Here is a 25,000-nt window from a genome sequence, read left to right as displayed (position 1 = left end):
GTATATATATATATAGCATGTGTATATATATATATATATCATGTGTGTATATATATGTATATATATATATATATCATGTGTGTATATATATATATATCATGTGTGTATATATATATATATATCATGTGTGTATATATATATATATATATATATATATATATATACATACACGGGGTATCCATAAAGTCCGTGTACATAAAAAATTAATATATATGTATATGATAGTATATACGTGTATGCATATATATGTATATGTGTGCACGTATGTTTGTATGTATTGTGTATGTATGGATGTGTGCATGTGTGTATGTTTATGCGTATGTATGTGTATGTATGTGTGTATATGTGTATATATCTATGTATGTATATCTGTATATCTGTCTTCAATATCATGTCTGCTTGAGCGTGTGAATTCGCTGACAAGACTAAAAAAAAAAAAGGTTCGGGCTCATGGACTTTCAGTGACTGAGGGAGTAGCACTCGTCTGACAAGACGTTGCAATCATCATATATATATATGTATATATATATATATATACACACAGGGTGTCCATAAAGTCCGTGTGCATAAAAAATTAATTTATTTGACTCCTTTTTACAATTTTTTTTATCGCAGATTCAAATCTATATATCAATATAATCTGCAGACGTGAAAATTGGTATACAAGATATTCAGACATGTGGAAAACATTGTAATCGGTTTTCGTCTGGAAAAAAAAGACTGCTAAGGGGTCAAAATTTAAAAATTGGTACTCAGGAGTTATTTGGATTTTTATCTGTTTGTCAACTGTTGCAGGACTACACATGCGGTCATGAAATATAACAGCTTTCTTATGTAAAGAATAAGTAAGCTTGAAAACATTTTTAAAGATGGTGTCAAGCTGGTCTAAGGGTTATCGTACTTGACTCACTGTCTTTAAGTTTTGATTTTAATCTCAGATCGTTTTTTTTTTTTTTACTTACAAGAAGTGAATGGTTTAGAAAAAACAATACCTGCATGCACATGTCTTAGTTTCTTTCCATCTTTTTTTTTTTTTTTTTTTTTACACAGTGATCACCACTTATCAAGGCCCGGAAGCCACTCAGGGATAAGGGTTATTGCAAGTACATTACGTTAGTGTTAAGATTTGATGAAGTGTTTACTTAAGAGGGCGGTTCATTAGGAATTTGTTAACATTGGACTTGAAGACATCCAAGTTGTAGTCAGGTGGGAAGCAGGCAGACGGAACAGAGTTCCACAGGCGTGCAGTTCTAAGAAAGAAGCTTTGTTCATGGAATCCGCGTTTTGATTTAGGCACAGATATAGAGTGGGGGAAATTTTTCACAGTGGATTCACCTAGACGGGTGTTTTTCGTGAAAGATTGGTGAGGGGGGACCAGAGACAAAGAGTTCAGACGAGCACTTGCCATGGAAATAACGATAAAACAAGGATAGGCTCGCAACGTCTCTTCTGTGGGAGAGAGGTTGCAGGGTAGAGAAAAGGGCATCCCCCACTAAGCCATGAAGTCTATTTTGTACTCTGTCAAGGCAGGATAGGCTGTTTTTAGCAGCTCCTGCCCAGATATGGCAACAGTATTCCATCTTTGGACGTACTTGGCTTTTATATTTGTCTATTTTTTGTGGAATATTTTTTAATGAATGATTCAAAGCAGCAATTGAAGCACATGTTCCTGCACGGAAGTTCTATAGCAAACCCCACTCTCCCCAATGGTTTACTTCTACATGCGCAGCTGCATTGCTAAGAGGCAACATGCATGCTGTAGATTTATCTTGTACAAACAGACAAAAGTATATAGAAGCTAGAAGTAATTGCAAGAAAGAAGTAGCAACAGCTAAAACTGAAACTACAAGGAAATTCATTGAAGCGCAGAAATTAGGAACTCATGATTTCTGAAAAAGGCAGAGGAGGGGAGGGCAATGGCGCTAGATATATCTAAGGCTTTTAACAGGGTGTGGCATGATAGTCTTCTCATAAAAATAAAATCCTATGGTATAACTGGACGAATGCTGAGAAAAGAATCTAGGTTGCCCTCAATGAGCCTATGTCCAAAAAAGTTGATATAAATGTGGGTTACCTCCTCCTTGGACCTTTATTATTTCTGATATTCATAAATGACTTACTGGATAAAATTGGGTATATTTGCCGATAATACCATGCTCTATAGCAGGCACGTATCAAAGATAATGGCTGAAACCCTAAAGGAAGACCTTCAGTCTGTAGTGGAATAGGGTCATAAATAAATAGTAACGTTCAACGCTGCTAAGACAAAGCTCATTTCCTTTAATAATTACATGAAACCTTACCAATATCTATGGTTAGAGATACTTTATCTGAGAACATTTCGTTCAAGCTCCTTGGCTTAACATTCACAGGAAACATGAGTTGGAATAGATACATCGAGATCATTGCCAAGCCTGCTGCAAAGAAGGTAGGCTCTCTCTACCATGCTAGAAAACTACTTATGCCTGAAAGTATCCTGTACCTCTACAAAGCCATCATTCGAGTACTGCTGTCACATTTGCGATAGTGCATCTGCTACTAGTCTCTCGCTCCTAATAGGTCCTGAACTGTCATCTAAACTTCAGCCCATGTCCCATCGACGAAATATTGTATCCCTCTGCCTGTTTTACAAGTATTTTAATGGTGGATGCTCTGATGAACTACAAGCCCTTGTGCCCCCTCGACGAAAATACCCCCGACAAACCCGCCAAGCATCGAAGTCCCACCTCTTCACAGTTGAGATCCCTAGATGTAAGAAAGCCTTTTACTCTAGTAGCTTCTTCCTCGGAACGGCCGGACTTTGGAATTCTCTTCCGGATTCCTGCTTCCCCAACTGTACTGACATGCAGAAGTTCAAGTGGAGTGCGAACAGAACAGACATCTTGCTACTAAACTCCCTACATAGTATCTCTGCAATTTAGTTCCCTGATAGTAGCCCCCTACATCAAAGTGGCAATATGCCTTGTTTGGGGTGAAAATGTAATAAAAAAAAAATATATATATATATATATATATAACACTAATGCCCTCTGTTGTCCGGGGGCCGAGCTGCATCCGTTGCTAACCTGGTTCACAGGAGCTTACTTGTGATGTACTCCTGGCCGTGTTCATCGCTCCTGGCTCGCAGGACCATAGATGCGACCCAGCAGGGCTACATTCTTACTTGTCTAGTGGTGGACCTCTCAAGGGTGACCAGGCTCTCACTGGTCACTGAAAAATATCTATCTGCTGTTCAGGGCATGCGAAATGTGCATGACCCCAAGTCCATGTGGCCACATCGTCTACTTCGGCCGTCACTCTGGCTTTGTACTGGATCCAGTCTAACTCTTTCATCGTCTGGCGTCAGGGCATACCTGAAATAAACTGCATTTTCATTCAGGCCGGCAATCGAGAAACAAAGAAAAACTCTGGTTCATTTTCGTAAAAACCAAACAAAATAATTATTTATAAATCATTTTACACTGTACTGGCATGCAGAAGTTCAAGTGGAGTGTGAACAGACATCTTGCTACTAAACTCCCTACATAGTATACCTGCAATTTCGTTCCCTGATAATAGCCCCTACATCAAAGTGGCAATGTGCCTTGTTTGGGGTGAAAATGTAATAAAAAAATATATATATATATATATAACACTAACGCCCTCTGTTGTTCGGGGGCCGGGCCGCATCCATCACTAACCTGGTTCACGGGAGCATACTTGTGATGTACTCTTGGCTATGTTCGTTGCTCCCGGCTCACAGGACCATAGATGCGACCCAGTAAGGCTACATTCTTACACTTGTTTAAAGTCAAGTACTTTGATCCGAGCTTCGTGATGCAGGTTGTATAACTTAAGTTAATCTAGTTAATTTCCCAGCTAAGAACAAGAGCTTTTCAACTTAGCTCTTATGAGAGTTTTGCCGCCCCCCCACTCACCCAGGCGGGGCAAGGGCGATGTGCATGTCCCAATGCCAGCCAGCAAAAAGACCCTAATTCTAAAAAGCCAATCGTTTTCATAAAACTGGCCTCTTTCCCTCCTCTGAAGACTACTTTTCTTTTTTTCTCTAAACCTTTTCTTTTTTTCCCATTATCTTATTCTTTTTCTTCTCTCGTAAACTCCTTTCTCTATCCCCTTATTTTATATTCTTTTCATTTTCTCTTTTCTTGTGAACCTCTTCTTTCTCTTTCGTGACCATATCTCTCCCTAGGTTCAATTTATTTATTTATCTGTCCAACTAACTTATCACTGGCTTGGTGGCCTGGTAGTTAAATACAACAGGTGGACCCAAATGACAACATCTCCCAGACATCAAAGCAGACATTTTGAACCCAAGTCATTGTTTCCATAATATTTGAATTGTTCTTTCTAAACTCAACCAGAAAATGATCCTGTATTGTTTTTTTCTATCAAACTCAAGAATCTCATTATCATATTTATTTATTTAGTTTTCCCATTGAAATATTTTATTTCTTATGGACATTTTTGCCTCTTCTTATCGCTACATAAATACAAAATGAAAATTAAAACCCTTGAAGAACAATTATTATCTATTATTTCCTTCTTAATAAAGTCCCAAGGACAATTTTCCTTTTTCTTGATCAAATATCACCCCCTCTCTCCTACCTTCTCTTCCTCTATTTGAAAAGCAAGACTATCTGGTATCGCCAGGGATCTTGCTACATATATCTATAAACGAGAAATTATCTGTGCATGTGTCTGTGTACATTTCCCTACCAAACTGCTCTGTCAATTTTCAGTCTACACTCTCCAGATTTGACATAGTGGGTATTGAGATTTAGGAAAATCTTTTTAATCAGTTTTCGGCCAGAAATTTGGCTGTCAAGTGGTCAAAGTTCAACGATTTGACCTTTGAAAACTCTACCAAACTCCTCCGCCAATTTTGAGTCTAAACACTTGAAATTTTAGATGTAGGTTAGTTGGACATGGATCAAACTTTTTAATTTGATTTGAGCCCAAAACAATAAATGTTAAGAGGTCAAAATTGGGATTAAAGTTAAAAACAAATTTGACCTCTGCAGTCTCTACCAAATTACTCAGCAAGTTTTTGATCTAAACATTTGACATTTTACATAAAGTGTATTCAGACATAGGGCAAGCTTATAAATCGTTTTTTGACAGAAAATTTGATCTGTCAAACTATTCAGCTAATTTTGGGTCTAAACATTTGAAATTTTACATAAAAGTATTCGGACACACAGCAAGCTTTTTAATCAGTTTTTGGGCGAAAATTTGTCTGCCAAGAGTGAAGTTAAGAGTTGACCTTTGTAGACTCTGCCAAACTCCTACGCCAATTTTGGATCTAAACTCTTGAAATTTTACATGTAGGTTACCTGGACATGCGTCAAGCTTTTTAATATATATATATACATATGCACATAAAGTTATGAACAGTACATAGGGCCCGAACAAAGCCAGGCTGAACTGCTAGTATATATATATATATATATATATATATATATATATATAACTACTTCATTTACTCACATAAAATTAATATATGAAAGTATAAATTTATGCGTAAACTTTAAGTATTTACTTCAAAAGTGCTCAATACATAGGTAGAGCTAGTTAGTAAGTTATAAAATATATATGGCGATTTTAAAACTTACTACTATAATTCAAGATTTGCGCGCACACACATATATAATATATATTATATGTGTGTGTGCACGTGCAAATCTTGAATTATTTCTAACATCTCGTTTATCATATGCATTTAAATTATCATGGAAATGCATACAAGCATAAAACTCTGTTTAACCTTACACATTTTTTTACATAGGCATCACCGCTTATCAGGGCCAAGAGGCCACTCGAGAATAAGAGTTAAAGAGTATACAATAGACAATTGGACAATAAAGTAATCGTTAGTAATGGAAATTCGTTAAATTAGTTAACTTATATGGAATGGCTCATCAAGAAGTTGCTTTTGTACCTACCTGGATAAAATTTTGTGGTTTAACTTATTTTAAAGCGTTTATTTACTTTGAAAAAATATTAAGTCTGTTGAGTTACAATGAAGCAATGGCTATGTGATTACAGCCAGTTTAAGCCTTCATAACCACTCAAAAATCGAAAATTAAACAAAATACTGGTAGATTTTCGTATGATTGGTGATATTTATTGGATGGGTTTTTATTAGTATTTTGTCTAATTTTCGGTTTTTCAGCTATTATCGAGACTCTGGCTGAAATGACCGCCATTTTTTGTTATAATTTAAATTCAGAAAGTATACACCCTAGTTTCTTCCAGAACGTGAACCACACCCGAATATCTTTAAAAAAAAATGTAATTTTTACTCTCATTTTAATTTCGATCCTTTTTTGGTCTGATGAAATGGTCTCATTGGATTCCACTGAAACATGTATGCACATATGTAACCAATAATGTTTGTTTAATAAATAGACTATATATCAGCTCTGTCCTGCATTGAGCACTCTTTAATAATCATGCAACTTTCATTGGATTTGCATATAGGAACCAAGTGATAGATCAAAAATAGGAGCAGTAAGCATAAAGAGGTGAAAAAACAAACACGCGTATTATAATAAGGCTACAATGGTTGTGACATCACGGGCGGTTGAAATAACGCTTGTTATGCGTTTACGCGAGATTTGAATGGCTTGCAAAAAATGTTAGCAAAAAACCCGACCCTTCTTGTAAAAAACTGCCTGGTTGAGGCCAAATTTTTTTATATTTGTTGTCCGAAGGATTGAGCTTCAAAAGGATACCGATCTCGTGAAAATCTGTTGCCTCTGTTGAAAGTTTTAGGCAGACATACAAACATACATGATGATTGCCACGTCTTGTCAGACGAGTGCCACTCCCTCAGACATTTGAAATCCATGAGCCCAAATGCCTGAGGGAGTATCTATACAAAGATGATGTTACAGAGTCTTAGCTTTGTACGACAGCTAAGTCTCTCTCTCGGTTCAAAATGTTGAGATCCAGCAACAAGCAAGAGCAAGATAGCCAGCAACAAATTAAACTGCAGACCAGCTTAATGCGGGTAATGGTCTTCAGCTTTATGGTTTTTTTAAATCAGAGATTTGCTTCTCCTAGAAAGGTTGCCTTCACCACGGCTTACGGGAGCCCTCTCTACACCTATACACACACAAATATACACTGTGCCAGTTGGCTGTTGACCCAGAAAAAGAGTTCATTCGCCCTTTGGAAGGTCTTGTTTTTAATCCTCCAGGGAGACTAGCCGCCCTCCTCACCAAACAAGTCTGGTGAGGAACCAGTTTAGTCGCCGGTGACCCGACCATGAGGCAGGTAGTACTGGGTTACATGGTACCAGTAGCATATGACGACCTGACAAATACATATGTATATTTATGTGTGTATATATATATATATACACACATATATATATACATATATATATACACATATATGTACACATATATATTTACATATATATATACACACATATACACATATATATACATATATTTATATATACATATATGTATATACATATACATATATGTATATACATATATATATACATATATATACACGTATATCTACATATATATATATATACACATACATACTGGGTTACATGGTACCAGTAGCACATGACATGACCTGACATACAAACATACATACATACATTTTAACAGACAGATGAGATTTATATAATAGATATGTAATTTTAACTTTTGAAATCATTATGTATTACGTGCAGTACAATATATATTATTTAATTGGAATTCATTATTGAGATGAGTATTATTGAATGAATCTCCTAACTGCATTATCAGTAATTATTGCCATCCATAGTTGCTGTCGCCTCACCTTCGGGGCCTGTGGTGCAGTGGAATCTCTACAGTTCCAGGTGAGAATTTTCTGAAGATAGCAGATTCAATCCTACCCAAAGCCGGCCAGAGGCTTACTTGGCCAAAACGTGACGAGGTGACAACAACTATGGAAGGCAGTAATTGCTGAGAATGCAGTAAGGATTTCCTATCCCGTCGTGGTTACCACTTGACAAAGGCCAGAGGAATAGTTGGCCGAAACGTCATGAAACAACCACTAAGTGCAGTGCAATATTCAACATATATATACATATATATATATATATTCAGACGATATCAAACATCGTTAAACTCACTACTCGTTCAAGCAGCCGCCAATAGCATAATGGTTAGGAGCCTTGACTGCCGTACAAACGGTCGGGTTTCAATCCTGGCTTGAGGTAGTTGCCTGTCTAGCCACACTGATGAGCTGTGAAACAGCGAAACAGTACTGTATGTGGATGACATATATATATATATATATATATATATATATATAGCTTGTATTAATTCTAAACACTAGTGTCTGTAGGTATTAAATTATTATAATAAATAATTATTTTTGAGCACTTTCAGTTGAATTAAGTTGGTCAATTTACCTCTTATGCATGGATCATCATATAATGATTAGATCACTCTGACAGATGTTAAAAAAACATTTAATAAAATAAATGCTTAATATTCAACAGCATCGCGGTTAACACATAATAATTAGATTACTCTGACTAATGTTTAATTTCAACATTATTTCACGCGGTTAACAGTAACCTAATGGATATGGTCCTTGCTAATCAAGCCAGAGATAACTTGTGTTGCCGAGTTTGAATTTATTGACTAGTGAATTGTGACACCTTGCACTAAAAATTCCCGAAAGGATGAAACACTAGTGTCTGTAGGTATTTAATTACTATAGTAAATAATTATATATACATGTGTGAATCTTGTATTAATTTTAATATTAATTTTTCATTTGTTTTACAGGTTCAAGTTATTATGGAAACCCATGTAAGCATAAAGTCTTATTCTTGTAGAGTTTGTGGGTCTACATTTTCACAAATTTCTTATTTAAAAACTCATATGAAAATCCACACAAAAGAAAAGCTCCACCCTTGCGAACATTGTGAATCCAAGTTTTACAGTAATTTCAGCCTGCAAATGCACCGGCGAATTCACACCGGCGAGAAACCGTATTGTTGTGAAATTTGTGGTGCGAGATTCACACAGAAATCTCATTGTCGTCTTCATATGAAAATACACACAGGTGAAAAGCCATATTCTTGCAAGTTTTGTGGATCCAAGTTTTCAGTGTATGCACACTTGAGAGATCACGTCCGGCTTCATACAGGGGAGAGGGCGCATACCTGCACTGTATGTGGATATGAATTTTCACATAAATATAACTTGATGATTCATATGCGTGTACACACTGGAGAAAAACCATATCGTTGTGAAGTATGTGGATGTTCTTTTTCTAAGAAATGCAATTTGAAAACGCATGCAAGAATACATACAAATGAGAAACCATATGCATGTGAGGTTTGTGGTTCTGCTTTTCGTGGGAAAGATTCATTAAAGACGCATATGAGAACACACACTGGAGAGAAACCATATTGTTGTGAAGTATGTGGTTGTGCCTTTTCTGGCATTACGGCATTGAAGAGTCATATAAGATTACACACAGGAGAGAAACCATATCCTTGTGAAGTGTGTGGCTCGAGTTTTACAGTGAATTCATCTTTGAAATCTCATATGAGAACACATACTGGGGAGAAACCTTATTCCTGTTCGTTTTGTGCTTCATCATTTCGACAGCTTAGCGTTTTGAAAACTCATATGAAAATTCACATGGGGACAAAGTCTTTATGAAACAACTTTTGGCGACTGTTTAGCGTCTAAATAAAGTTGGAATAGAAAGAAAAACGAGAAAAATGTCCAAAATGTTTTCTCGTACAAAAGAGAAAAAAATGAAATTAATAAACAACATGACTGTTTAGGTCATATGAAATGTCACACATGCCCACTTTTTATAAAACAAGAACCCAAGTTTGCACAGCTGGGCAAACTTGAGTCCTTGTATCGGACAAATATCCAGTAAATAAAACGTTGTTTAGTAAATCGTTATTTTTTTTTTGCATTTCCATACACCAAACATGGATATAAATATCACTAAAACATCCGTTGGGTCATAAGCTTCATTTCGGTATTTTACTTTCCTGGGTGGGTTGCCTGTAGGCTGAGATAAACCATGTCTTACACACACACACACACATAGTAAATCGAATTAACTAAGGGAGATAATAACTTCCGGTGAATACCGGAAAAATATCCAGTAAATAAACCGTTGTTTAGTAAATTATTTTTTTTACATTTTTTTGCATTTTCATAAACCAAACATGGATATAAATATCACTAAAACATTCGCTGTGTCATAAGCTTCGTTTCGGTACCTTACTTGCCTAAGTGGGTTGCCTGTAGGCTGAGATAAATCGCGTCACACACACAGACAATAGGAAAATTTATAATAAGATAACCTCTAAATAATCTGCAGCTTTTAAGTATCCAAAAGAAAGCTTTGTTTCGTTGTTTAAAAAATAAAAACTATCCGTAACCCTGATCTAATAATTATTTTAAAAAAAAAACAAATATTTTCACCTGGTCAAAATGATAAGACCACTGATAATTTATCTAACAAAAGGCAATTATAAATTACTAAAACGTGTCTCAGTATTTAGTATAGCCTCCGTTATTACGAATTACTTCAAAAATTCTCTTCGGCATGCTTGCGACTAAGTTTTTTATCAGTTACGAAGGAATTTTATCCCATGTACTGAAAACTGAATCAGAAAGTTCCTTTATTGAATCATACTGGGATCCATCCTTGAACACTTCTTTTGCCATCCATTCCCAAAGATTTCAATGGGATTGAGGTCCGGAGAACATGCTGGGTGATCTAATAATTCTATATTATTTGAAGAAAGTTCATGCATGGCCAAATCTTTATGAAATCAGATAAATAAATTAAATAATCAGATTTTTTAGGCTCTAGAAAGGCTTTGTTCTTGGAGCAGCTTAACCAAACTTATATAAAAACTGGTTTTCAAATCTTAGATAAAAAATGTTATTTAAAAAATAGTATTCAAAATTCAAAGCTTAGATTTCACACATGGCTACATTTTATTAAATTAGCTTTAAATAGCCTACGACTTTTTGTATCTAAATGAAAGCTTTATTTCGGTGTTTAAAAGATAAAAACCATCTTTAAATTTAAAACAAATCTTTATATAGAGATGTTCTCGAACATTCCAGCCAGTTTGCTGTATATCTATGTGAAGAAATATAACATAATTCGTTTCTTTTATATGAGTGGTCGCATCACGACATGTCTTATATGCATAGGCATTGGAAAACAATGATTGCTATGCTTAAGTCCCACCTAATATTTCATTGTGAACCATACATTACGATCATGTAATCCCTACAGCCACCTACCTTGAAAATGCTGCTGTGAAACCTTTTATTTTATCCAAGTTTCATTGTCATCGACATTTAAAGTGACGTCTGCTTTTATCCTTTTTTAATTTACCTTTAAAAATCTTTAAACTATTTTCAGTATTTCCGAGTCAGTTTAAATAAAGTTGTGCTGTTTTTTCTTTCATTTCTTCTACTAAAATAAAATAAAAACTAAACCTTTTATTTTATCCATTTTTTTTCTGGCGTCTTCTGATTGTCTCTGCCACTCTCACTAGTATTTTCTTCTTTTTAGTCTTTTAAGTTCACATGCATTATTCGACTTGTTTACTTCCGAAACTAGGCAAGCAGGTTCACTGCTGCTGATGATAATATGGACAAGACACAATCTCACAGCAGCAGCAGCAGCTCTAAGAGTAGTAGTTATAATAATAACTTGTGACCGGTGAATTTTTAGCATATTAATAGTTCGATTTTCATCGGTTTTTAATTTAAAAAAAACATTACACGGGATTGAACCTCTAATCTTTCCACCAATCCCGGCTCTATACCCGTTACGGTAACATATAACATTTTCAATGTAATTTCGAATCACAGTAGTTGTTATGAAATGACTACATTTTTCATCAAATGTGATAACGAAAAATTTGAGTTCATTCAAAGAATATGTATATCATAAAATTCACTAATATTTTTAATCGATAAATTCACCATTTCTTGCTATAAAATCATAAGGAGAGTTAAAAAAAAATAGTTATTAAAAAAAAGTTCGGTTTTTTATTATAAACAAAAACGATACACGGGGTTGAACCTAAAATCTTTCCACCAACCCCAGTACTCTAACCGTTACGCTAACATGTCATATTGGCAAAATCGCAGTAAAAAATATTTATATACAAAAAAAAGTTATGCAAAATAAAAAAAAGCGTTAGTCACTTATGTATGTACTTACTCTCCTGTTTGTGAACCCACATATTTTGTTGTAACTATTTTTTCTACTGAACCAATTTTCGAAATTTTTTTTCAAAATGTAGCTAATGAGGTGTTCTATCCAACTATATAACCTGTTTGAAATTTGGTTTCGAACGGAAGTAGTGGTGGGGGTTTGAATGTGTCTCGATTCATTCAATTTCGGACTTAAGCATATATTCAACCACTACCGTGGTTGAATGATTAGAATAATTAGTTGTACACATATAAATACCATACATTACGACCATGTAATCCCTACAGCCACCTACCCTGAACATGCTGCTGGGAAACCATACATAGTTATATGGAATAAGTCAGAGAGTTGTAACCTTGGTTGAAGTGAGTGTCCCTAATGATCGAGGGCTGAACAGAGCTAAAAGAGAGAAACAGACCAAATACCAAGGTGTCATGTATGATATGAAAAGAAACTGGAATCTTAAGGAGATATCAATCATACCAGTTATCATAGGTGACACAGGGCTTATGAAGAAGACCCTGAAGTCCTACCTAACTAATATTTCTGGTGAACGAAGTGCAAAAGAAATCCATACAATTGCATTTAAGGGAACAACGAGGATACTCAAAAGAGCTCTCGGTTGGTTTTAATAAAAAGCAGGGCTTCGCATAGTTATATGGAATAAGTCAAATATTCAAATGCAGAAATAATCTTTGAAAAAAAAAATTAAAATCCATATTGTAAGAATGGTGTAATGTGGGTAAAAATCAAGAGTTTCTGGTAAATATATCCAAGCAAACCATGCAGTAATTCTGTGCAAATATTAATCGTTTCCGTATTGGTAGCAGAAGTGTGTTCCTTTTGTATAAATTTTAAAATTCAACGTTGAAGTTCAATATGAAAAGAAACTGGAATCTTAAGGAGATATCAATCATACCAGTTATTATAGGTGACACAGGGCTTATGAAGAAGAACCTGAAGTCCTACCTAACTAATATTCCTGGTGAACCAAGTGCAAAAGAGATCCAGACAATTGCACTTAAGGGAACAACGAGGATACTAAAAAGAGCTCTCGGTTGGTTTCAATAAAAAATATGATTGGTTTGGCTGCCCTATACCCAGTGTTACAATCTTCAAAGGAAGAAAATTAAAAACCTGACATAGTTATATGGAATAAGTCAGAGAGAGTTGCAACCTGAACAGAGCTGAAAGGTAGATACAGACAAAAGTGGCAATATGCCTTGTCTGGGGTGAAAATTTAATGAAAAAAAAAACATAAAAGAACAACATTATTTTTGCACCAACTACACCAGACCGTCAAAAAGTAACTGAAGGGGTTTTCACTTCAATATATATATTTTTTCAAACATGTAAAATTCAAACAATCTTTATAAAAATAAATAATGTCTTTTTCAGATTCGCATATTTGTGACAGATTGCAGAATCTCTGGATTGCGACTTAACTCTTATTTCGTTCCTAATTTTTTCCGTCAATTCTTGCAGGGTTTAGGGGTTGATGTTCTCAGGGAGATTTTAATCATACCATATAACCTATTGAAATCATGTATAAGAAACCTATAAAGCACCAGTGTCTTAGAGATGCTACAGAAGAAGAACCTGAAGTCCTACCTAACTAATATTCCTGGTGAACCAAGTGCAAAAGAGATCCAGACAATTTGCACTTAAGGGAACACCGAGGATACTAAAAAGAGCTCTCGGTTGGTTTCAATAAAAAGCAGGGCAATGTTGGCAGCTGGTTTGGCTGCCCCATACCCAGCATTACAATCTTCAAAGGATGAAAATATAAAAAAATTAACAAAGAAAACCAAACAACTTCCTTTTGAATGTTAGAATGAGACTTCTTTTCTTGTCTACATTTTTTTTTTTTTAACTAAAAACTTCTGACGAGACGAAATTCTTCAGCACAATTGTGCTTGCGGATTTGAAAAGAAAAAAAATGAAAAAACAGATTCGATTTTTTGTTGACATTCTCAGCGATGTTGTTTTATGTCTAAATAGACAGATCCAGCATATGTGATGATCACGGGCATGTGATGGTTATGTTGTAGAACTACATTCTGGACTCTTTGAATTTTGGCAATTAAATCTTTATACAGAGCTGTTCTCGAACATTCCAGCCAATTTGCTGTATGTCCATGTGAAGAAACGTGACATAGTTCGTTTGTTTTATATGTGTGTGTGGTCGCTTCACGACATGTGTTATATGCATAGGCATTGCAAACGGTGATTGCTATACTTACATAGAGAGAAACCATATTCTTGTAATTTTGTGCTTCATTTCAACAGCTTAGTATTTTGAAAACTCACGAAAATTCAAACATAAATAAAATCCTGGAAGACCGAGCTGTAACAATAATGGGATCAAGGCTTGGTTCCAGGAAGGAGCTCCTTAATCTCTTAAAACTAATTGAAGTAAAATAAATTCAGGGTGGAAAAATAAAGTCGTCGCCCTAAAGTAAACATCACTACAGCTTTGTTTTAAAACTTTTATTGAAAAGATCAATTCAGGTAACTTGATTATTATCTTAGGTGTATATATATGTATATATATGCATATATATATGTATATATATGCATATATATATGTATATATATGCATATATATAGGTATATATATGTATATATATAGGTATATATATGTATATATATATAGGTATATATATAGGTATATATATGTATATATATAGGTATATATATGTATATATATAGGTATATATATGTATATATACAGATATATATATGTATATATATAGGTATATATATGTATGTATATATATAGGTATATATATATGTATATATATATATATAGGTAATATATGTATATGTATATATATAGGTATATATATATATGTATATATATATATAGGTAATATATGTATATATATATATATAGGTATATATATGTATATATATAGGTATATATATGTATATATATATATAGGTATATATATGTATATATATATAGGTATATATATGTATATATATATATATATATATATATATATATATATATATAGGTATATATATATGTGTACGGCATAACCACGTTGACACACCGGTTCTCATCAGATCACCGAAGTTAAGCAATGTTGAGCCTGGCTAATACCAGATGGGTGACCATTTGGGAATTCTAGGCGCTGTATGTGCTCTCCGCTTATCTCGGCATTGTTTTCAGTCGTCTTGTACCTCAACTTGCCAGTAGTATTCAACAATGTTGACTCAGGAGAGGCGTGGTTAGAGGTTGCGCAAGTCTTGCCACACAAATTTCATGCGCAGGCACCCTTAAAGTGGGTATCCATAGTCTGTCAAGACTGATGGAAGCCTTCATATATATGTATATATATATATATATATATATATAGGTATATATATGTATATATATATATATAGGTATATATATATGTATATATATATATAGGTATGTATATATATATATATATATATAGGTATATATATGTATATATATATAGGTATATATATGTATATATATATAGGTATATATATGTATATATATATAGGTATATATATGTATATATATATAGGTATATATATGTATATATATATAGGTATATATATGTATATATATATAGGTATATATATGTATATATATATATAGGTATATATATGTATATATATATAGGTATGTATATATATATAGGTATATATGTATATATATATATATAGGTATATATGTATATATATATAGGTATATATGTATATATATATAGGTATATATGTATATATATATAGGTATATATGTATAAATATATAGGTATATATGTATATATATATAGGTATATATATGTATATATATAGGTATATATATGTATATATATATAGGTATATATATGTATATATATATATAGGTATATATATGTATATATATAGGTATATATATATGTATATATATATAGGTATATATATATGTATATATATATAGGTATATATATGTATATATATAGATATATATATGTATATATATAGATATATATATGTATATATATAGGTATATATATAGGTATATATATGTATATATATAGGTATATATATGTATATATATAGGTATATATATGTATATATATAGGTATATATATATGTATATATATAGGTATATATATGTTTATATATAGGTATATATGTATATATATATGTATATATAGGTATATATATATGTATATATATAGGTATATATATGTATATATATATATGTATATATAGGTATATATATGTATATATATATAGGTATATATCTGTATATATATATAGGTATATATATGTATATATATATATATAGGTATATATATGTATATATATAGGTATATATATGTATAGGTATATATATGTATATATATATAGGTATATATATGTATATATATAGGTATATATAGGTATATATATGTATATATATAGGTATATATATGTATATATATAGGTATATATATGTATATATATAGGTATATATATGTATATATAGGTATATATATGTATATATAGGTATATATATGTATATATAGGTATATATATGTATATATAGGTATATATATGTATATATATAGGTATATATATGTATATATATATAGGTATGTATATGTATATATATATATATAGGTATATATATGTATATATATATATAGGTATATATATGTATATATATATATAGGTTTATATATGTATATATAGGTTTATATATGTATATATATGTATATATATGTATATATATATATGTATATATAGGTATATATATGTATGTATATATATAGGTATATATGTATATATATAGGTTTATATATGTATATATATATAGGTTTATATATGTATATATATAGGTTTATATATGTATATATATAGGTTTATATATGTATATATATAGGTTTATATATGTATATATATAGGTTTATATATGTATATATATAGGTTTATATATGTATATATATAGGTTTATATATGTATATATATAGGTTTATATATGTATATATATAGGTTTATATATGTATATATATAGGTTTATATATGTATATATATAGGTTTATATATGTATATATATAGGTTTATATATGTATATATAGGTTTATATATGTATATATATAGGTTTATATATGTATATATAGGTTTATATATGTATATATAGGTATATATATGTATATATAGGTATATATATGTATATATAGGTATATATATGTATATATATGCATATGTATTTATATCTATATGTATATATATGTATATATATGCATATGTATGTATATCTATATGTATATATATGTATATATATGCATATGTATGTATATCTATATGTATATATATGTTATTAGTGTATATGTATGTATATCTATATGTTATTAGTGTATATGCATGTATATCTATGTTTATATATATGTATATCTGTATGTATGTATAGTTATATGTATGTATATCTACATGTATATATATGTTATTCGTGTATATGTATGTATATCTACATGTATATATATGTTATTCGTGTATATGTATGTATATCTACATGTATATATATGTTATTCGTGTATATGTATGTATATCTACATGTATGTATATCTATATGTATATATAGGTATATATATGTATATATAGGTATATATATGTATATATATGTATATATATATGTATATCTACATGTATATCTATGTTATTCGTGTATATGTATGTATATATATGTATATATATGTATGTATATGTATATATATGTATATCTATATGTATATATATGTATATATATGTGTATATATATGTATATCTATATGCATATATATGTTATTCATGGCAATTCAACAATGCATTGTGAGTTTGGTTGAAATGGTCCTTTTGACATAACTGTGATTGGTAGAGAACATGAGTTGTCCAATGACGCATCTCCGATCTCGCTCGTTGAACATTGTGTTACATTCAGACATGATAAAAAGCTCTGATCGCTATTGTTACACATCTTGCTAATTTGTAGATGGTACAGCAAAAAAGAAAACTGGTTTTCATCAAACGGAAATGGAATCATGTAGCCTTGTCTAGGGCGATAATCTTATCATTCCACTCTGTATTGCAGACTACTTTGTTGATGCATGGAGTATTGTTGGCACATCTGGGCTGATGCATCTACCACTAGTCTCTCCCTCTTAGATAAAGTCCAAAAAAGTTGTCAAACTAATCTGAACTGTTCTCTCCTTAACAAGCCGGCAATATATTTAGAAGCAGTCCCTAATAATGGGATGAAGGCTTGGTTCCAGGAAGGAGCTCCTTAATCTCTTAAAACTAATTGAAGTAAAATAAGCAAAGAGAAACCCTGTGAAGTATGTGGCTGTAGTTTTACAGTGTAGTATTTTGAAAACTCATGGAAATTCAAACGTGGGTAAAATTCTGTGAAAATCACTTTATAGAGATGACTATATAGTGGGCAGGTATAATAAAAAAGAATCTTAAGAAATATTTAGAAGCTGTCCCTGGAAGACCGAGCTGTTACAAACTAATTAAAACTAAAACTAATTGAAGTTAAATTAAAAAGAGAAAAATTGTGAAGTGTGTGGCTGTAGTTACACTGTTTTTTTTTGTTTTTTTTTACATAGGAATTACCACTTATCAAAGCCCAGAGACCACTCGAGGATAAGGGTTAAGAGTTTACAGTAGTCAATTAGACAATATAGTAATCGTTAGTGATGGAAATTTGGTAAATTTGTTAACTTAAGTGGAACGGCTCATCAAGAATTTGTTTACGTTAGACTTGAAGACAACCATATTGAAGTCAGCTGGATAGCAGGATAACGGAAGACAATTCCACAGGCGTGCAGTTCTAAGAAAGAAGCTTTGTTCATGGAATCTACGTTTAGGTTTAGGCACAGATAAAGAGTGGAGTGAATTATTGATAATGTTTTCAGCTAGACGAGTGTTTCTTGTGAAAGTTTGGCAAGGGGGGACCATAGAATGAAGCTCAGTCGAACACTTTCCATGAAAATAACGATAAAGCAGAGACAAACTCGCAACATCTCTTCTGTGAGATAGACGTTTCAGCAAAGAGAAAAGGACATCTCTTATGAGGCTACAAAGTCTTTTAAACTCTATCAAGGCAGGACAAGTCCTTTTTAGCAGCTCCTGCCCAGATGTGGCAACAGTACTCCGTCCTTGGATGTACCTGGCTCTTATATAGATAGGAAATTGCATCAGCAGTGAGATATCTACTGGATCGATCGAAAGATCCCACCATTTTTCCAGCGGCCTTGGCAACAGATTTGATGTACATGTTCAATTTAAGATCAGGACTAAAGGTCAAGCCCAGAAGCTTGTCAAAACATGAGGCCTCCCTAAGATGAGAGCCATTCAATTCAATTGATGCCAGATGGGGATCAGAAACATGGTGGCCAGTGAATTACAGTGCATAATACGTTTTACTGTGAATTCATCTTTTAAATCCTATGACAACACATCCTAGAAAGAAACCATTAATGTTGATATTCTAAGTCATTTACTTTTTATTTATTTAAGTCATTTCAGCCCATTTTTCGGTCGTTTTAGTTTATCTTTAAGAATTTCATGTCAATCCTACATTCACGCATTCATTCATTACATGAGAGCATGCAACTAATGGCTATCGGCCTTGTTATAATATAAATTCATTACAGTTGTCTCAAATGGTTTTCACAGGATCTGCAGTTCGTCTACATTTTCTATTCTTACAGCTGTCTGCCCACCTCTGTCTAGACGTCTGTCCGCTCTGGTGGTCAATCCTTAACTCTCTGAATCTCTCCAAAAACTAACTACATCACGTGTTTTCTTACGTCACCTAATTACGTGTCTCAGACCAACCTAATGTCCACAACTAGTGATTTGTTTATTCAAAACCCCAAAATAATGTGTACATCTATTTTCTATTTTCACATTCCTTTTGCGATTCAGACGTCAATCATCTCTTCCCCAATTTAATTGTTTATTCTTCTAATCATATTAACTGATCCAGCGATTATCCGTCGCTCAAATCAATTAATAATAATACAATAACAATAATAATAATGTTTCAGCCCATTTTTCGGCCATTTTAGTTTATCTTTAAGAATTTCATGTCAATCCTACATTCACGCATTCATTCATTACACGAGAGCATGCAACTAATGGCTATCGGCCTTGTTGTGTACCAAAATGGCACCAAAACGGTATATGTTGTATAATCGTCTAAATGTTAATATGTGTACTTGGGATGAAAGGTTCATCCTGATGTGTATACGTGTCACTAAATGTTGGTGATTCTTCACTGTTTGAACCGTAGCTTGTGTTGTGTTGTTGGTGATACATGTACATTGATCTTGTCCACTGTTTGGATGAATATTCAATCACTTCCAAGAACGTAGATTTTTTAAGAGATTATCTATAAAAAATACTTACTCTGTACCAAAAAGGCACCTGTTATATTGTGGGGCTCTAAAAAGGCACAAAAACACTGTATGTTGTATATAATCGTCTAAATATATTGTGGGGCTCTACAAAGTGATTATTCACTGTTTGAACCGTAGCTTGTGTTGTTGCTGTCTATTTATGATATATTTTTCATCATCATCATCATCATCATCATCATCATCATCATCATCATCGTCATGCAGTCCGTCAGTCTTGGGGCCTTGAAACAGTTTGTGAAGGCTCTTGAGAAAGATGGCGACTGTTTTAAATATATATGCATGAATTTTCCAGGCCTAACCATAGAGAAATTAAAAGCTGGAATTTTTTATGGAGCCCAGTTTCGAAATTTAATGAATGATGCAGAAATGAGTGCCTGGACAGCCTTTACGAATGTAGTAAATTTCTTCTTGGGGGAAAATAAAAGCGTCCAACTACAAAGAACTTGTTAAAACATTACTCCTAAGTGTCCATCGACTGGGTGCAAATATATGCAGGATTGTCATTTATGTAGGTTGTATAATCGTCTAAATGTTGATATGCGTACTTGGGACAAAGGGTCAAAAGATGAAGTGTGATTTTGCGACAATTTCATGTACCTGCAGTCGATGGGATTCACACCAAAACTTGGAACTTTTGCTGTTAAAATTCTGTGATTTTCTAAAAAACAACCAAGAACTTATGCAACAACCTAATATTTGATTTTTGGTAGATTTTTTAAGAGATTATCTATAAAATATACTCACTCTGTAGCAGTGCCATACTATAATAATATAATAGTGTACCAAAAAGGCATCTGTTATATTGTGGGGCTCTAAAAAGATACAAAAACACTGTACGTTGTATATAATCGTCTAAATGTTGATATGTGTACTTTTTTTTTTTTTTTTTTTTTTTTTTACACAGTGATCACCACTTATCAAGGCCCGGAAGCCACTTAGGGATAAGGGTTATTGCACGTACATTACGTTAGTGAGGAGATTTGCTGAAATGTTTACTTAAGGGGGCGGTTCATTAGGAATTTGTTAACATTGGACTTGAAGACATCCAAGTTGTAGTCCGGAGGGAAGCATGCAGCCGGAACAGAGTTCCACAGGCGTGCAGTTCTAAGAAAGAAGCTTTGTTCATGGAATCTGCGTTTTGATTTAGGCACAGATATAGAGTGGGGGAAATTTTTCACAGTGGATTCAGCTAGACGGGTGTTTTTCGTGAAAGATTGGCGAGGGGGGACCAGAGATTGGAGTTCAGACGAGCATCTGCCATGGAAATAACGATAAAATAAGGACAGGCTCGCAACGTCTCTTCTGTGGGAGAGAGGTTGCAGGGTAGAGAAAAGGGCATCCCCCACTAAGCCACGAAGTCTATCTTGTACTCTGTCAAGGCAGGATAGGCTGTTTTTAGCAGCTCCTGCCCAGATATGGCAACAGTATTCCATCCTTGGACGTACTTGGCTTTTATATAGATAGAGAATTGCATCCGTAGTGAGATATCTTCTGGAGCGGTAGAAGGATCCCACCATCTTTCCAGCGACCTTGGCAACAGACTTGATGTACGTGTTCCATTTCAGATCAGGAGTAAAGGTCAAACCCAGAAGCTTGTCAAAACACTGGGCCTCACCCAGACGAGAGCCATCCATCACAATTGATGCCAGCTGGGGATCAGAGCGTTGATGATGTAAGGATAGCAGTTTGGTTTTGGATGCATTAAAGGTTACCAGCCACATCTTCCCCCACTGAACCACGCGCTCGAGATCAGAGGAGAGAGAATCAGAGAGAACTTTGTCATTTACAGCCTTTGATGTGTTGCCGTAGATGGTCGTGTCATCAGCATAGATGTCAACGAATGATTTAAGTATGTGTTTAGGGAGGTCATTGATGTAGATCAGGAAGAGAGTTGGGCCCAGGATTGACCCCTGAGGGACTCCAGCATTTATATTGCAGGCCTCCGATTTTTGTCCATCTACCACTACTCTTATGAGCCTATCGGAGAGAAATGATTTAATGATTGAGAAAACATTTCCAGTTATACCGTAGCTGGAAATCTTGTGAAGTAGACCCTTATGCCATACCTTGTCGAAGGCCTTTGATATGTCAAGAGCAATTGCCCTAGAAAGGAAGCCTTTGTCAAGAGATTCACTAATCCTGTGGGATATAACCGTCAGCACATCTGCGGTAGATCTTGCAGAGCGGAAACCATATTGTGTGTCACTAAGAAGGTTATTCCTGCTGAGGTGGTTGACTATTTCTCTATTTAATATGGATTCCAGCAACTTACTCATAACACACAGGAGACTTATTGGTCTGTACTGAGAGGGAGATGACTTATCACCTGAATTCTTAAATACAGGGCAAACTGATGAGGTCTTCCAGGGAGTCGGAAAGCACTTCTCCTTAAGGCAGCGCTTAAATAGTTTTGTAAGTATGGGAGCAAGTTCTGGTTGAAGCTTTTTTAACACTATAATTGGGATGCCATCAGGGCCAGTTGCTTTACTGGAATCTAGGTTCTTTATTAGCTTGGCGACCTCATGCACAGATATTTTTATGTTACCTAGCTTGTTCTGTGTTATAGGAGGAAATATGGCGAGTTGATGGCCTTCGTCGCATAGGGTAGAATTAGCTGCAAAGTTCTTTGCAAATAGTTTGGCCTTGTCTGACGCTGACGAGATGACCTCTGGTCCATTGATAATGGTTGGGATAGAACGCACACTTCTGTTCAGGATCCTATTTGTTATTTGCCAAAACTGGTGGGATCCAACCGCTGATCAGCTACCTTGGATTTAACAGACTGGGCATATAGCTCTCTTGCATTTTTTATTACTCTTTTACAGTGGTTGCTGGCAGACCTAAAAGTCTCAGTGCATCTATTACGTTGGTAGCTATGGAAAAAGTGATTTCTGTGCGCGATAGCAGCAGCACATTCTGGGGAGAACCATGGCTGGCTGTTAGGTTTTTGTTGGAATTTTTTAGATGGTATGAATTGGTCTATGCCTGCAATTAACCATTCGGTCAGATCTGATACTATAGAGGACACATCCTTTTTAAACATGGAGTGCATAGGTAAATCAGATATGAATGTACGGAAGCTATCCCAGTCGGCCATAGAGTATCGGTATACAGTACGATGGAGGGGTACGTCTGGGGGCTTCTTACATTTCGTTTTTATCTTAACTGATACGACGGAGTGGTCGGAGGATCCTAGAGGAGAATGAACGGAATATGAACATAGCTCAGGGGAAGTTGAGAGAAAAAGGTCTAAGAGGCTTGCATATTGACCGGGTGTATCGGGCACACGGGTGGGTTCGTGAACAATCTGAGTGAGATCATAAGCAATGGCAAAATCATGACAAAACCTCCCCTCATCGTCTGTCTTATTTGAATGGGTCAGCCATTCCACGTTATGGACGTTGAAGTCACCACATATGTGGATGTTAGCCGAGGGATGTGAAGACAGTATGTGGTTTATTTTCTCAGATATGCTCTTAAAGATAGTAACTCTGCTGTTGTGGGGCCTATAGAGGGCAAATATAAATGCAGTGGTGTTAGCAAGTGCAACCCTGAAGCACATATAGGGTAAATTAGGATCTTCTGTAGAGATATCCCTGCCACACGGGAAGCCATCCTTAATGTAGGCACATATTCCATGCCCATGGCGATCTTGGGGGTCAGATTTTAAAGGGTTCATCCTGATGTATATACATATCACTAAATGTCTATTGTTGGTGATTCTTCACTGTTTGAACCGTAGCATGAGTGTGATACATGTATTTCGGACATACCTTCATCTTGTCCATCTGTGTGTGATACATGTATTTCGGACATACCTTCATGCGTTGTTGATCTTGTCCATCTGGAATTCATCTTGTTCTTGGAGATGAAACACATTGACGCGAAGACAATGGTTGGTTTTATATAGTTTTGTTTCACTTTCCAGGTGTCGATCGCAGAAGAATGGAAAGTGAATATCTTTGCTTGCGTGGTTAATTCTAGGTCTCCATTTTCACACACGTCAGCCCTCTCCCCAGTGGAGGGGGGACGACCTGTTAAACCGTCCGCTCTGCTCAACGTCCAAACTCCAACTCTCAAAGATCTCCAGCTAACCTGATCTACGCAAGATACACGTAGATCCGCTCAGCTGACCAGTGTCTACAATATGATTTACTATTTTTGACAGTCTTTCAACATTCTTCACATTTTTTTACATAAACCACTTATCAAGGCCCAGAAACGACTCGGGGATAAGGGTTATTACGTGTACAGTAATCAATGGGGTAGTATCGTAGTAATCGTTAGTATTGGAGATTTGATAAAGGGGCGATTCATCAGAAATCTTAAATTCAATGAGAACGCATACTAGAAAGAAATCACTAAATGCTCATATGCGTGTGTGTGTG

At 34.2% G+C, this 25,000-nt stretch overlaps 1 long non-coding RNA gene and 1 pseudogene across 1 annotated transcript in view; both read left to right on the top strand.

The window, feature by feature from the left end:
• LOC145270745 (uncharacterized) overlaps positions 1–9,920 on the top strand; it is a 15,448-nt gene extending 5,528 nt beyond the window's left edge. Inside the window, exon 2 of the long non-coding RNA XR_013865543.1 lies at positions 8,787–9,920. This is a non-coding gene — a long non-coding RNA (uncharacterized LOC145270745). The remainder of the gene's footprint in view (positions 1–8,786) is intronic.
• A 5,331-nt stretch (positions 9,921–15,251) lies between these two features.
• Positions 15,252–15,368, top strand: LOC145272046 (5S ribosomal RNA; annotated as a pseudogene).
• Positions 15,369–25,000: the final 9,632 nt, after the last annotated feature.

The sequence above is a fragment of the Euprymna scolopes genome, chromosome 46 (assembly GCF_053919585.1).
Source record: "Euprymna scolopes isolate OS-2025 chromosome 46, ASM5391958v1, whole genome shotgun sequence".
In the NCBI taxonomy this organism is placed as follows: Eukaryota; Metazoa; Mollusca; class Cephalopoda; order Sepiida; family Sepiolidae; genus Euprymna; species Euprymna scolopes.
The sequence above is the reverse complement of the archived record's forward strand: the minus strand, read 5'-3'. Positions and strand labels throughout refer to the sequence as shown.